Source organism: Lissotriton helveticus, chromosome 6 (genome assembly GCF_964261635.1).
Source record: "Lissotriton helveticus chromosome 6, aLisHel1.1, whole genome shotgun sequence".
In the NCBI taxonomy this organism is placed as follows: Eukaryota; Metazoa; Chordata; class Amphibia; order Caudata; family Salamandridae; genus Lissotriton; species Lissotriton helveticus.
Genome location: NC_136067.1, coordinates 2,129,847,381 through 2,129,860,415, shown reverse-complemented (window position 1 = coordinate 2,129,860,415; position 13,035 = coordinate 2,129,847,381). Strand labels below are relative to the sequence as shown.

At 48.7% G+C, this 13,035-nt stretch overlaps 1 protein-coding gene across 4 annotated transcripts in view; it reads right to left on the bottom strand.

Moving 5' to 3' along the window:
* Positions 1 to 13,035, bottom strand: part of LOC144764106 (beta-1,4 N-acetylgalactosaminyltransferase 2-like) — an 807,618-nt gene that overhangs the window by 425,732 nt on the left and 368,851 nt on the right. The window lies entirely within an intron of this gene.

The window sequence follows — 13,035 nt, the reverse complement described above, 5'->3', positions numbered from 1 at the left end:
TTGAATTGAGTTAAAAAGGATTAGTTACTTACCTGTAATCCTAGTTCTCTTCCAGGGGTATCCTCATCAAAGTCATAAGCACATGAATATTCCCGAGCATGTGCGGGACCTCGGAAAACATATATTATATATATGTAGCTCTACATATATGTATATATACATATATAAACACATACAATGCTGCAATAGAAGCCTTTGCACAAAAATACATCCCAATAAGAGCAGGGAGAAAGAAAACCTTTGAAAACTGCTCAATTATACAGCAGAAAAAAAGGTAATCCTGCAAGGAAAGTGAAAGCATTGTCAGCACATAGGCTGCATTGTAAAGGAAACATCAGTGTAGAAAGCTGAAAAGCTAACCCACATAACAGTAACAAAAAATTGCAACTGTGCCTTTAAGGCAGCCATGACCCCCCGCTCCCATCATGCCTCAGGGGTGACAGTTAGGTCAGTTGTTCTTTCCGGCTCCTTCCGACAGGACCCTGGTCTCTACAGCTCTACTTCTTTCTGATTTTTGTCAGAAATGACTTCACTTTTTGAGGTGAAACCTTTTTACTTCAACATTTTTTTTTACTGTTGTAGTACTTTTGAGTGTGTTCTAGATCTGACCACCATGATGTCAAAATTGGCATTAGCCAGTTATTGTTCAGCAAGCTAACTATAACTTGCACTCCCAGAATGCACTGCTTATGACCTCCCAAGTTACACCATTCATGACATCTCAGATGCCTTACATACTGGAATCAATCTCCATTACGGCTCTAATGAAATAGGGGAACTGCCTCAAGATATTGGGTATTTTGGGTGAATACTGTGGGATCACAATCAATTAAAAGGACCCTGAACTGGGGCAGCAATTCCGACATGACGCCATCCGGTGGAGGCTCTGATGGAACGTCATTTTTACTCTGGCATAGGTGGTCTCGTTGACCAACATTGATGGTGCACCATCTGATACCATGTTAGAATGGGATGCCCTCAAGGCAGTCATAAAGGGCCACAGTAGACGGTGTTTGTGGTTAGCACACATTATTTGAAGAACTCCAATTGAAAGAAGATGACATAAAAGGGATTGAAAACAGACACACAAGATCACACTATTGCACCACAATTGACACTTGCACACACAATGCAGAAATTAAACTACAATGAGAACATTGCCCACCAGAACACTCAAGGGCATAACACCGGTAAGATGGTGGCCTGGCTCCTGAGGTCAAATGACCCCATAACCCCAATTTGGGCCATACGCACCCAACAGGATTTGATCATTATTGCCCAATCCGATCTCAGTGCAACTTTCTAAAGATACTAGAAGGGTCTGTAAGACACCCCCCACTGAGGAACCACCTGAGGCTCTGGATGCCTGTTTATCTGCAGTCCAGGTGCCCTCCATTAACAGCGTACAGCGCAAAGAGCTACAGGCCCTTTACCACTTGAAGAGATACAGAGGGCAATTAAGTAAATAGCACAAGGTAAGAACAGATGTGCTACCCGTTGAGTTATTGCCTCGGCTATTACAAATGTACAAAGCTACAAGGGAGCAGAGGTCCCCTGCGGAACCCATGCAAGGTTTACACACTTGCATAGCTACCTTGAAACACTCGAGGCAACACCTGATGACAGACCAACAAGAGACGGTGCAAGGCTTACACACTTGCATAGCTACCTAGAACCACTAGAGGCAACATCTGATGACAGACCACCCAGAGACAGTGAGAGGTTTGCGCACTTGCATAGCTACCTTGAAACACTCGAGGCAACGCCTGATGACAGACCAGCCAGAGACAGTGTGAGGTTTGCAGACTTGCATAGCTAACTAGAAACACCCGAGGCAACATCTGATAACAGCCAACCCAGAGACGGTGCGAGTTTGCACATGTGAGAAGTTAGCCTGGCATATGATGTCCACTAGTTCTAGTGGGCACCTTGCACCAGTCTAATCAACCCTCATTGATGATGGTTGTAAAGTCAATCTTATAGAAAGCTATCCTAGTAGTAGCATGAATCAGCAGTCAAAGGCTAAGACTTCTGTAGGCGAGTTAAGCGGGTTGTTTTACCATATATAATCTCTTGAGTACCAAATGAAAGTACACCACACAAGGTATATATCAAATATATATGCATTTATTCTAACCACAACCCCTCTGCACTCTATGCGGTCAGAGGTCAAAGTACATTACAAGATTCTTAATTAGCATACGGTAAGTTGCACAAATACAGTTATGCCCTAGGGACCTCACAAACCATATACTAAAATGTTGGTATAAGAACCACGTGAGGATTAGAAAGAAGGCCTAGGGCATCGCTTGGGCTACATTAAACAACCAAAGGTTAAAAAGTAGGAGGCCCACGGGAGACACGGGCAGTGTCTATACACAGCCACCGGTTACAATTTACTTTCCATGGGAAACAAAAAAATTACAAATATACAATTTAAGGACACTTCCGGATGGACTAGGATGGAACTCTTTTAAACTAGGACACTTCAAGAGTCAAGACCCTTGGGAGCATCGGAGTACTCGAGTTACCTCACCCAGGGAAGCCGGGTGCATAGGTGCCTTTTCGTGTCGGGTTTCGTCATCGTTTTCAATGGAGACCTGTAAAGAAGTGCTGGAGGCGACCAGAGGAAAAGTGTCCGGGTGGATCCAAGGGTGGATCGAAGATCTGTAGAACCTGAAAGCAGAGGGGACAGATTCTGGGTCACTAGCCAAGTGAAGAACCCACGCAGGAAGTCAAGGTGAGCTCTGTTGCAGACCAGCAAGGTCTGGGGGGCTTCTCCTTTTCAGGAAGCTGGAGCAAGCCTGGAGCAACTAGGAAAGCAAGTTAAGTTGTAGAAAAAGTCTTCCAGGGGCTCACTAGGCAACAGACTAGGAACCGGGAAGACGCGTCGAGATTAAATGCAAAGGCGGGGCCCATGGGACACTCGAGGAGTGTGCGGGCTTCAGCTTCGGTCCAAATCGTGCTCGGGTTTGGGGCTTCAAGTACCCCAAAGCACAACTGCGAGTTACCTCAGGAGTCGATGCAGTAAGCAGATTGCAGGATTGTCAGGAGTTCCGGTCCCGCGTCTTAGTGTACGCCACGGGTCTCAGCTTTGCTGTGGATGTGGGTCGGGGTCAGAGAATTCTTGAAGTCCAGGTCCTGTGTCGCAGCCTCTTCGGGGTCCCGCGGGAGCCTCGAGGTTGCAGACCAGCAAAGTTACTTGTGGTGCCTGTTTGAACAGGGTGGTCACTCCTTGGCCACAAGGGATATGTCCTCAGTCTTACAGTCGGAATGGAATGTCGAAGTTCCGGGATTTCAGCATCAGGATGTCGTCCAGGTGAATCTAAAGTCCTAGGGACACAGCTTCTATACTTATACTGAGTTAGGGGGCTGGACTACCTGCTAGGTCCCTCCTATGGGTGGACAAGGGGAGGGGGTGGTTACACCCCCTTCCCTTTGTCCAGTTTCGCGCCAGAGCTGGGGCTTGCACCTCGGCAACCGGTTTGAACCGGGGTATGCATGGAGCACCTTGTGTGCCCCAGGCACTGTCTGAAAAAGCATTCCCTGAATCTAACCCTCCCTGCCCCAGTACACTAAAGCCTGTCTGGGGAGGTGCTAGCACCTCCCCTGACAGGAAACCTATTGTCCAGGCCTCCCCTGCCGGAGTTTCGTCCAGCAGCAGGAGGGCAGACTAGTGTCTGTGGCAGCAGCATCCATTTTGTGATCCCAGGGCTCTGTTTAAGTTTAACCTGGTGTACCAGTAACTACATGTCTTCTCCCTCTAGAATGGTGGAATGCTACCCCGCCCCCAGAACTGGAGGGGGGGGAGGCAGTATTCCATAGTGTTTGACACCTTACACGACATGTTTCGATAAAGCCAAACCAAAGTTAGCATTAACCGCTAGGATTATAATGCACTTAAGAGTATATGGTATGGCTACATCATAGAACAGCTATAATGAGATGGTTCCGAAAGCTGCAGACAGGTTCAGCTCATTCTAGGGCACCCTCTCACATAAAACCAAGCACTCTGCTTCCAGGATTGTCGAGGCCTACAATAGGAGTGGCTTATAGGTGTATATGTGTCTATATATATGTATGGATATAGGTATACTATATCCCAGTAAGGGGTGATTAGACCACCTTACCCAGGCTGTGGGAACAGACCTGTGGTGTCAGTTTGGAGGGCCAGCCAAGGGTGGCATAATACATGCTGCAGCCCCTGGTAGGCCTTGAATGCACCAATGCCCTGGGTACCTATGGTACACTATACAGGGGCTCACAAAGGTGACCCAATACCTAAATCTGGTATGTACCTAAAGTACATGGTAACAATTTAGAGAGTGCAGCTAGGCTATGGTCCTGATTAGCAGGGCCACAGCCAGTCTAGAGTCGAAATACCAGTGAAACACAGCCAAAAGTGGGGGTGACCATAGGAAGCAGACCCTACTCTCCTACAGCGCACTTGCATAGCTACCTAGAAACACTCGAGGCAACACCTGATGACAGATCAACCAGAGACGGTGCAAGGTTTACACACTTGCATAGCTACCTAGAAAAACTCGAGGCAACATCTGATGAGCCCACCCAGAGAGGGTGTGAGGTTTGCGCTCTTGTATAGCTGCCTACAAACACTCGAGGAAACACCTGATGACAGACCACCCAGAGACAGTGCAAGGTTTACACACTTGCATAGCTACCTAGTGTGAGAAGTTGGCCTGGCATATGCTGTCCACTATTCTAGTGCGCACTGTGCACCAGTCCAAACGACCCCTTATTAATGGTAGGTTACATACAACCTTTATAGAAAGCTATCCTAGTGGTAGATGTGGAGAGCAGCCTACAGGCTAAATCTTCGAAGAATGTAAAGCAATTTGTTTTACCAGTCTATAATCTCGTGAATGACCAAATGAAAGGAGAACTACACCAGGTATATATATAAAATATATGTATTTATTCTAAACATATCCCTCTAGTCTCTTTACGAGGCTAGATACAAAAGTACATACGGTAAACTTAATATCACACAGTAAATGAGCACAATATATGTTGAGCCAAAGAGGCGTACTAAACCATATATTAAGAAAGTGGTATAAGAACCATGACTTGCATAGGGACAAGGCCTAGAGCCTGTAGAAACGCTGGGGCCACCAGGAACCACCCAAGGTAGTGACACAGGGGACCCGTGCGGTGTGTGAACACAGCCGCAAATCACAATTTACTTCTATGGGGAAAGTCGCGGTTGGAATTTTAAAGATAAAGGACACGTAGAAGAGGACTTGGAGCAAACCACCTTAGAACTAGGGGGTTGTAGAGTCAACACCCACGGGAGCACCGGAGTACTCTAGTTACCTCACCCAGGGAAGCTGGGTGCATAGGTGTTTTTGGTGTCGCGTTTCGTTTTCAATGGCGATCTGCTGCAAAGTGCTGCTGGCGTCCAAGTGGAAAGTGTCCGGTGTGATCTAAGCCTGGATCGAAGATGAGAAGAACCTGAAAGCAAAGTGGACAGCGTCTGGGTCACTGGTCAGTGACCAGGAGCATGATAGGCGGATACCCACCGATGTCGGGTGATTTCAGGTGAAGCTGGACTCTTCAGCCACGAGGACCAGGAGGCGTAGACGACGACCAGGTTCTGGATTTGAGCTGTCCCACAAAGAATGTTGAGTGCTGCGGTGTCGGTGCCCAGATTGGACCCAACAAGCCTTGGCAACAGCAACCCATGCAGGAATCAAAGAAATGCTTGGGTGCAGACCAGGAAGGTCTGAGGGACTCCCCACGCAGTGGAGAGTCCGGGCACATCTGGAGCAACCAGGGAAGCCCAAGGAAAAGTAAAGTTACCTTCGAGGGGACCCACCAGTCGACGGATCAGGGATCGCGAAGGAGCCTCGTGTGGAAATGCAAGAAGCGGGCTCAAGGAACACTCGCGGAGTGTATATCCCTAATCTTCGGTGCAGACGGAGCTCGGGCTACAAGTAACCCAAAGCACATTTTCAAGAGACGTCGAGAGGTCAATGCACTAGCAAATGTGCACAGTGTCTAAGAGTTCTGGTTATGTTATGTTATTGATTTTTGTTATGCGCACAGCTGCTCCAGCGAAGGAGCGTCCTGGCGCAGTGACAAGGTAGGACACAACATAACAGAAAACTAGACAGGAAAGACCACTAGGAAGACAGATTAAAACAAGAGGGTTTTGATAGTTTTCCGGAAAAGCATAAGGTCCTCCAACAGGCGAATTTCAGCCAGGAGGGAATTCCAGATGGTTGCGGCTTTGACACTAAAAGAGCGTCCGCCCGCCCGGCAGAGCCTGAAGCGAGGGACAACAGCAAGAGCCTGGCCTTGGGAACGGAGGGTACGTGTAGGAACGTAAACGGACAGGAGGCTAGACATAATTTGGGGGCCTATACCCTTCAGAATTTTAAAGGTCAAACAGAGGACCTTGAAATGAATTTGCTTCCTCACTGGAAGCCAGTGCAGGGAGCGGAGGACATTTGACACAGGACAAAATCTGGGCAGGCCAACGATCGCTCTAGCCGCAGCATTTTGTACCCGTTGTAAGCGGGTAATTTCAGCCAGGTTAGCCCCCACCAGGAGAGAGCTGGCATAATCCAGGCGGGAGGTGACAGTGGCCTGGATTACCAGCTGCCTGGTTGGGGCATCAAAAAACGTAATGACAGGTCTTAAGCCCCTAAGGAGGCCAAAACAGCACGCTGCTGTTTTCTTAGTATGTCCCACAAAGGTAAGACCAGCATCCAGCCAAACTCCCAGATTTTTTAATTCCGATACCGGAGTTGGAGTTGGTCCCAGCTCTGCCGGCCACCATTGGTCGCCCCATAGTTCCACTCTCTTTCCGACAATCATAACCTCTGTCTTGATGGCATTAAGCTGGAGACAGTTCCCTGTCAACCAGCTGGCCACCGCCTTCAGTCCATTTTGGAACCTGGGGGCATCTTGTTCCGCATCCCCGCTGAGAGTAACCGCCAGCTGCGTGTCGTCGGCATATGAGACCAAGGTCAGGCCCCACTGCCAAGCGACCTCAGCCAGCGGTCTGACGTACAGATTGAATAACGTGGGGCTCAGCGAGGATCCCTGCGGAACCCCCATGGCCAGCGGCTGGAACTTGGACTTGAAGGGAGGGATGGCCACACAGAAGGAACGACCGTCCAGAAAGGAGCGGAACCACTGCAAAGCCTGACCCCCGACGCCAATCTCCTCGAGCCGGTGCAATAGGATGCTGTGGGAAACCGTGTCAAAGGCGGCGCTGAGATCTAATAATATCAGCGCCGCCGTCTGACCAGCATCCAACACCGCTCGCAGATGCTCTACCATCACGAGGAGGGCGGTCTCCGTGCTGTGCCCAGCACGGAGGCCATTCTGCGTGGGGTCAAGGGCATTGGTCCGGACAAGATGTTCTGAAAAGGCCAGATTGACATGAGCCTCCGTTATCTTCTCGGGCGATAACTTTCGGGCTTCGAGGGATCCAAGGTGGATTTCTTGATGATTGGGGAAACCACCGCCTGCTTCCATTTTGTTGGAACCACACCTGAATCCAGTGAGAGGTTGACCAAAGAACATACAACAGAGCGTCCCAAGAAGGCCTGATCTCTAAAATGAGCAGGTCTTACTGGATCCAACGGAGAGCCAGATTTGACCTTCGACGCAAGTTTGTCAAACCCCTCCGGGAGTAGGGGGGGGAAAGAATGCAAGGTAAGGCGGTTTAAAGCACCATCTGTAACTCCCAGGTCAGTCCCTGTACTTGGGAAGGCCCGGTAGATAGCCTGGACCTTCCCCAGAAAGTAGGAGGCCAGGGACTCACAATGGGAGGTAGACCCCAAATCCACAGGGGAAGTCCGCTTCGCCAAAAGATCTTTCACGGCCTTGAATATTGTCTTTGACGGATTTAGGCTGTTACGGAATTCAGCGGCATAAAATGCCGCACGGGCCCGACCGATGGCCCGGTGGTAGATCTTGACGGAGGCAACATATGCGGCTTTCAAATCAGCCTCATAAGACTTCCGCCATGCTCTTTCCGTCAGTCTACAGATCCCCTTCAAGGCACGTAAAGCACTGTCATACCAGGGGCTCGACTCTCTGGTATTGATTTTACTCGAAACAATAGGAATCAGGGAGTCCAAGGCCCTAGAAACCCAAGTGCAGAAATGATCGTAGCCCGCTTCCATATCATTCAATGGGCCCAACGGCTCTACTGCTAGAAGACGGTGGAGATCATCCAGCCTAAGTTTATTCCAGTGTCTCCTGGATACCCTTCTAACCGAAGGGATGAAGGGGACCACTTGTAAAGGGCAGTGGATGGTCACCAAGGAATGATCTGTCCACCCTAGCGGGGAAATGGATATAACCTTAGTCTCAGCTAGATTGGTAAAAAAGGGGTCTAAAATATGTCCCCCTACATGAGGGGGCTGGGAAACCTGCTGAGAGAGCTGGAGAGCCTCTAGGTCAGCCAGGATGCTGTTTACCGTCGGGTTAGTTGGAATGTCGAAGTGTAGGTTCAGATCACCCAAGATGGAATAATTAGCATAACCCATGGCTAGTGTGCTAACAGCATCGGGGAATGAGTTTCTGAACAACACATCGCTACCCGGAGGACGGTAGACAACCATCCCAGAGAACGTAAACTGAGGGCTGACCGAGATCTTAAAAGAGGCGCTTTCACAACCGGCAATATTAAGGCTACTCCACGTGCAGGCAAAGCGGGACCTGACTATAAGAGCTATACCCCCACCTCTCGATGGTCTATTTAGGGTGTACATAGAATAATCAGGGGGGCAAGCTAGATTAATAATGGCTGCATCCACATCCTGAAGCCATGTTTCTGTAATGGCGAAAACATCGGGGGCTTCGTCCTCGATTATATCATAGATTTCTTGATGGTGTTTCAATACCGATCTGACATTCAAATTCAATACCCGCAAAAAGGGTGGCAAGCCCTTAACAGGGGGGGGCAGCTGGAGCACCCTTCTGGCGGATAGACCCCGGATAATCAAGCATCCATCCATTACAAGGGCAATGGAACGGGCCGCAAAGAGGGTGAACAGGGGAGAACCTACACCGATGAATGGTCTGGCCGATAGTTCCACGTCACTCGTGAGTGCTGATAGTCTCAGCTTTGCTGGGGACTCGGTCGGCCTCTGAGAAGTCTGAAAATCCTCTTCCTGGGTTGCAAATACTTCGGAGTCCGGCGGGAGCTTTGGAAATGCTGACCGGCAAGATGATTCCATGCCGGAGTTTCATCCAGCAGCAGGAGGTCAGACGCGTGTCTGTGGCTGCAGCATCCATTTTGTGATGTTGGGGCTGGAATAAACTATTACCGGGCCGACCAGTGTGTACATGTCTCTACCTGTATTTATTTTTGAAGCTTGTAGAGCGCACGGCTACCCCCGACGGGGGTGTCCTGGCGCTGTAGACTGCAGACTTAGAAAGGAAAAGTAACACTTAAGGGATAGAGAACAACCAAGTTTTCAATTTGCTCCGGAACAGTGATTCAGAGGAGATAAATCTAAGGTCCAATGGAAGGCTGTTCCAGAGCTTAGCAGTCATTACGCCAAACGCTCTGCCACCAGTCCTGGAACGGTGAAAGCGAGGGACAACCAGGAGGCGCAAGTTGTTCGATCTCAAAGATCTAACCGACTGGGACAGTTTAAGTCTCTTTCTCAAGTATCCCGGGCCTAACCCATTAAGGGCTCGAAAAGCAAGAGTCAGAACCTTGAACTGAATGCGACGGGCAATGGGAAGCCAATGTAGCTTCCTACGATAGGATACGACTGAGTGGCGGTAAGGAATATTGCCAATCAATCTCGCTGCCGCATTTTGAACAATCTGCATGCGTTCAATTTGGTACAAGGGGGCACCGGCTTAGAGACTGTTGGCGTAGTCGAGGTGTGAAGTGATCAGGGCATGAATGATGGTTCTGCGGGAATCCAGCCAAAGCAAGCTGCCGTGACCTTATTAATTTGAGATTTGCAGGATAGAGCATTATCGAATTGAAAGCCCAGATTTCGTACTGTTTGGACTGGAGTGGGGGGAGTATTGAGCACAGTCGGCCACCACAAAATGGCAGGTAGCGGGGTTTTCTGATTAAAGAATAAGACCTCCATCTTATCAGTGTTAAGTCTAAGATGATTTGAGGTCATCCAGGAGCATATATTGCTTAAAAAGTGGCGAAAATTGGCAAAATTAGTGTCAGAGTGATCTCTAAATGAAAACACAAGCCGAGTATCATCAGCATAAGAGACCACTCTGACCCCCCAAGATTCCACCACCCTCGCGAGAGGAGCAAGATAAACATTGAAAAAACAGAGGGCTCAAATCAGAGCCCTGAGGCACGCCGCAAAGTAGAGGTTTACCCTCTGATTCAAAAGGTCTAAGAAAGACCTTCTGAGTTCGTCCCTTAAGAAAGGAACCAATCCAGGTCAAGACCGCGCCTCCCATTCCAGTCTGACCCAGACGATCCAACAGTATCTCATGAGACACCATATCGAAAGCGGCGGATAGCTCGAGGAGGACCAACATGGCCTCCTCGCCCCTATCCACACACTCCCGGATCGTCTCCGATACCTCTAAAAGAGCGGTCTCGGTACTGAAACCCGTTCTAAATCCCGACTGTGAGTCGTGTAACAATTGGTTGGCTTCTAAATAATCCGCCAATTGTTTTTGAATAGCCTTTTCCAGGATTTTAGCCGGTTTAGGGAGGAGAGAGATAGGACGATAATTACTGAATTGCGCAGGATCCGCATCTGCTTTCTTTAGAATAGGGACAAGCATTGCCTCCTTCCATACAGTCGGGAATTGGCCCGTGCACAGTGATGTGTTCCAAATAGAAAGGAGGGGGTTGATCAATAGAGGAGCCAGATTACCCATCACTTTAGCAGGAACAGGATCTAAAGGAGAGCCAGATTTACACTGGATAAACAGACTCAATGCAGTCTCAATAGTAAGCTCTTTAAAGGACACCAGTGACACTTTCTCAGGATCGATGTTACTAGAAATAGGGGGGGCAATAGCCGGAATAAATGAAGTAATATTAGTGATTTTATCTTGAAAGTAGTCCGATAATCCATTGCATAGGAACTGGCTGGGGGTACTCAAACACCATGGCAGTGGGATTAACAAAATCCTTTACAATGTTAAAGAGGGTTTTGGAAGAATTATCTGCGTTCTTAATTTGTAGAGCATAAAAATCTCTCATGGTAGACCGTTTTAATTTTTGAACATTTTTTTGAGCAGTCTTATAAATAGTTTTAGACTCAGAATCATAGGTCTGCCGCCATTTGCGTTCCAACTTTTTGCAACGGCTCTTTTCCTCACGCAGAGCAGGGGAGAACCAGGGAGCAGATGGCCTGGATCTGGCGGAGGCGATAGGTTGTAATGGGGCAATGGCAAGTAGAAGGGAGGAATTACATTTAGCCACTCTTTCATTAAGGTCATTAGATAGAGGGGCTGGTTGGTAGGAATAGAGAGGATCCAAAGCGGCACAAGTTACTTTATGCCATTTTCTCCCGTACTCTCTGCCAAGTGCTAAAGGACTTGGTAATGAAAGAAGAGTTAGGTCAAAAGGGAGAAGGTAATGATCTGACCATGTGAGGGGCAGGGAGGGATGCACTGTGATCCCAGGGTGATTTGAGAATATTAAATCAAGAGTGTGTCCCGCTATGTGGGTCGGGCCTTGAACTAGTTGGGTTAAGGTCAGATCCTGCAAAGTCTCTAGTAGATGGGTGACCTGAGTGCATAAGGAGTTTTCAACATGCAGATTAAAATCACCAAGCACTATAAAGTGCTTATGTCTAAGAGAGAGATCCGCTATCGTGTGTAGTAATAATGCTAATGAGGAGGCTAATGCATTGGGGGGGTTGTACACTAGGATACCAGCCAGAATTATTGAAGCCGAATCTAAGATGGTAAAGTACATGGCTTCAATAAGCCCGATTTTCTTAAGTTTTCTGATTGTTAATTTAAAATGAGATCTCAGGATGACAGCAAGAACTCCACCAGTTTTTGCGCCTTCTCGATTAATACCCAACAATCGATAGCCTGGAGGTGTTGCTAGGTGGATGTCGGGTTTTGATGTGTCTTTTATCCAGGTCTCAGTGAGAAACAGGATATCCCAGGCATAAGTAGAGAGTGACATCCAAATCTCGCTAGAGTGTCCAGGAAGAGAGCGGCAATTGATCAAACCCGCCTTCAGCGTCAAAGGGTGACTAGGGAGCTTGGCCAGATTCGAATGGTGAGAAGACCATTTCAGCCATGGGGTTAAAATATGGTCACAGAGTGAGCATTTAAAAGAGCGTCCCGCAAGGCTGTATGGGCAGCAACGGGTGGCTGGCACACACGTACCTAGTCTCAACTCTAAAAGCTGAGTTTGCGACCAGCTGATCTGTCTAGTATCAGAGCGACCGACATGGGGACTGGCGCTGGTCGCGGGCCCTTCGGCGCGCCACCGGCGCGCCCGCTGCGCGGACGGGAAGTCCATCTGTTTTTATACATCAAGAGGAGGGTGGGAGGCGACCAAGAGCTGGACCGCTACACTGCCTTCCCCTAAGATGGCGGCTAGCCCTCTGACTCCCGGCGTCAGCGCCTCAATTGGCTGCGCCGGTGGGGAATCGAGTGCAGGGAGCCTTGGTGCGACGCTAGTCTCTCACACCAGGATCGACACAGATGGTAATTAAAAATGCACAATTAAAATATATACAGTCTTTAAGAACACAATTACCAGCAAAATGCACTGATAGCAGAGGGAAAGTAGAGAGAGCCCCCGGCTTGCGCCTCAGGAGAAAGTAAGCATTAGTCCCTGTAGAAGGGTGGAATTCTACCCCCACCGCCTGGATTGGCCAGGGGGTAGGATTCCAACGTGTTTGACACCAAACGCAACATGTTTCCATGCAGCCATTCCAAAGTTAGCATTTACCGCAAGGTTATAATGCATTTAAGAGTATATGGTCTGGCTGCATCACAGAACAGCCTCAGAGAATAGGCTCCGAACGCTGCAGAGGGGTCCTGCTCATGCATAGGCACCCTCTTGCACAAAATCAAGCACTCTGC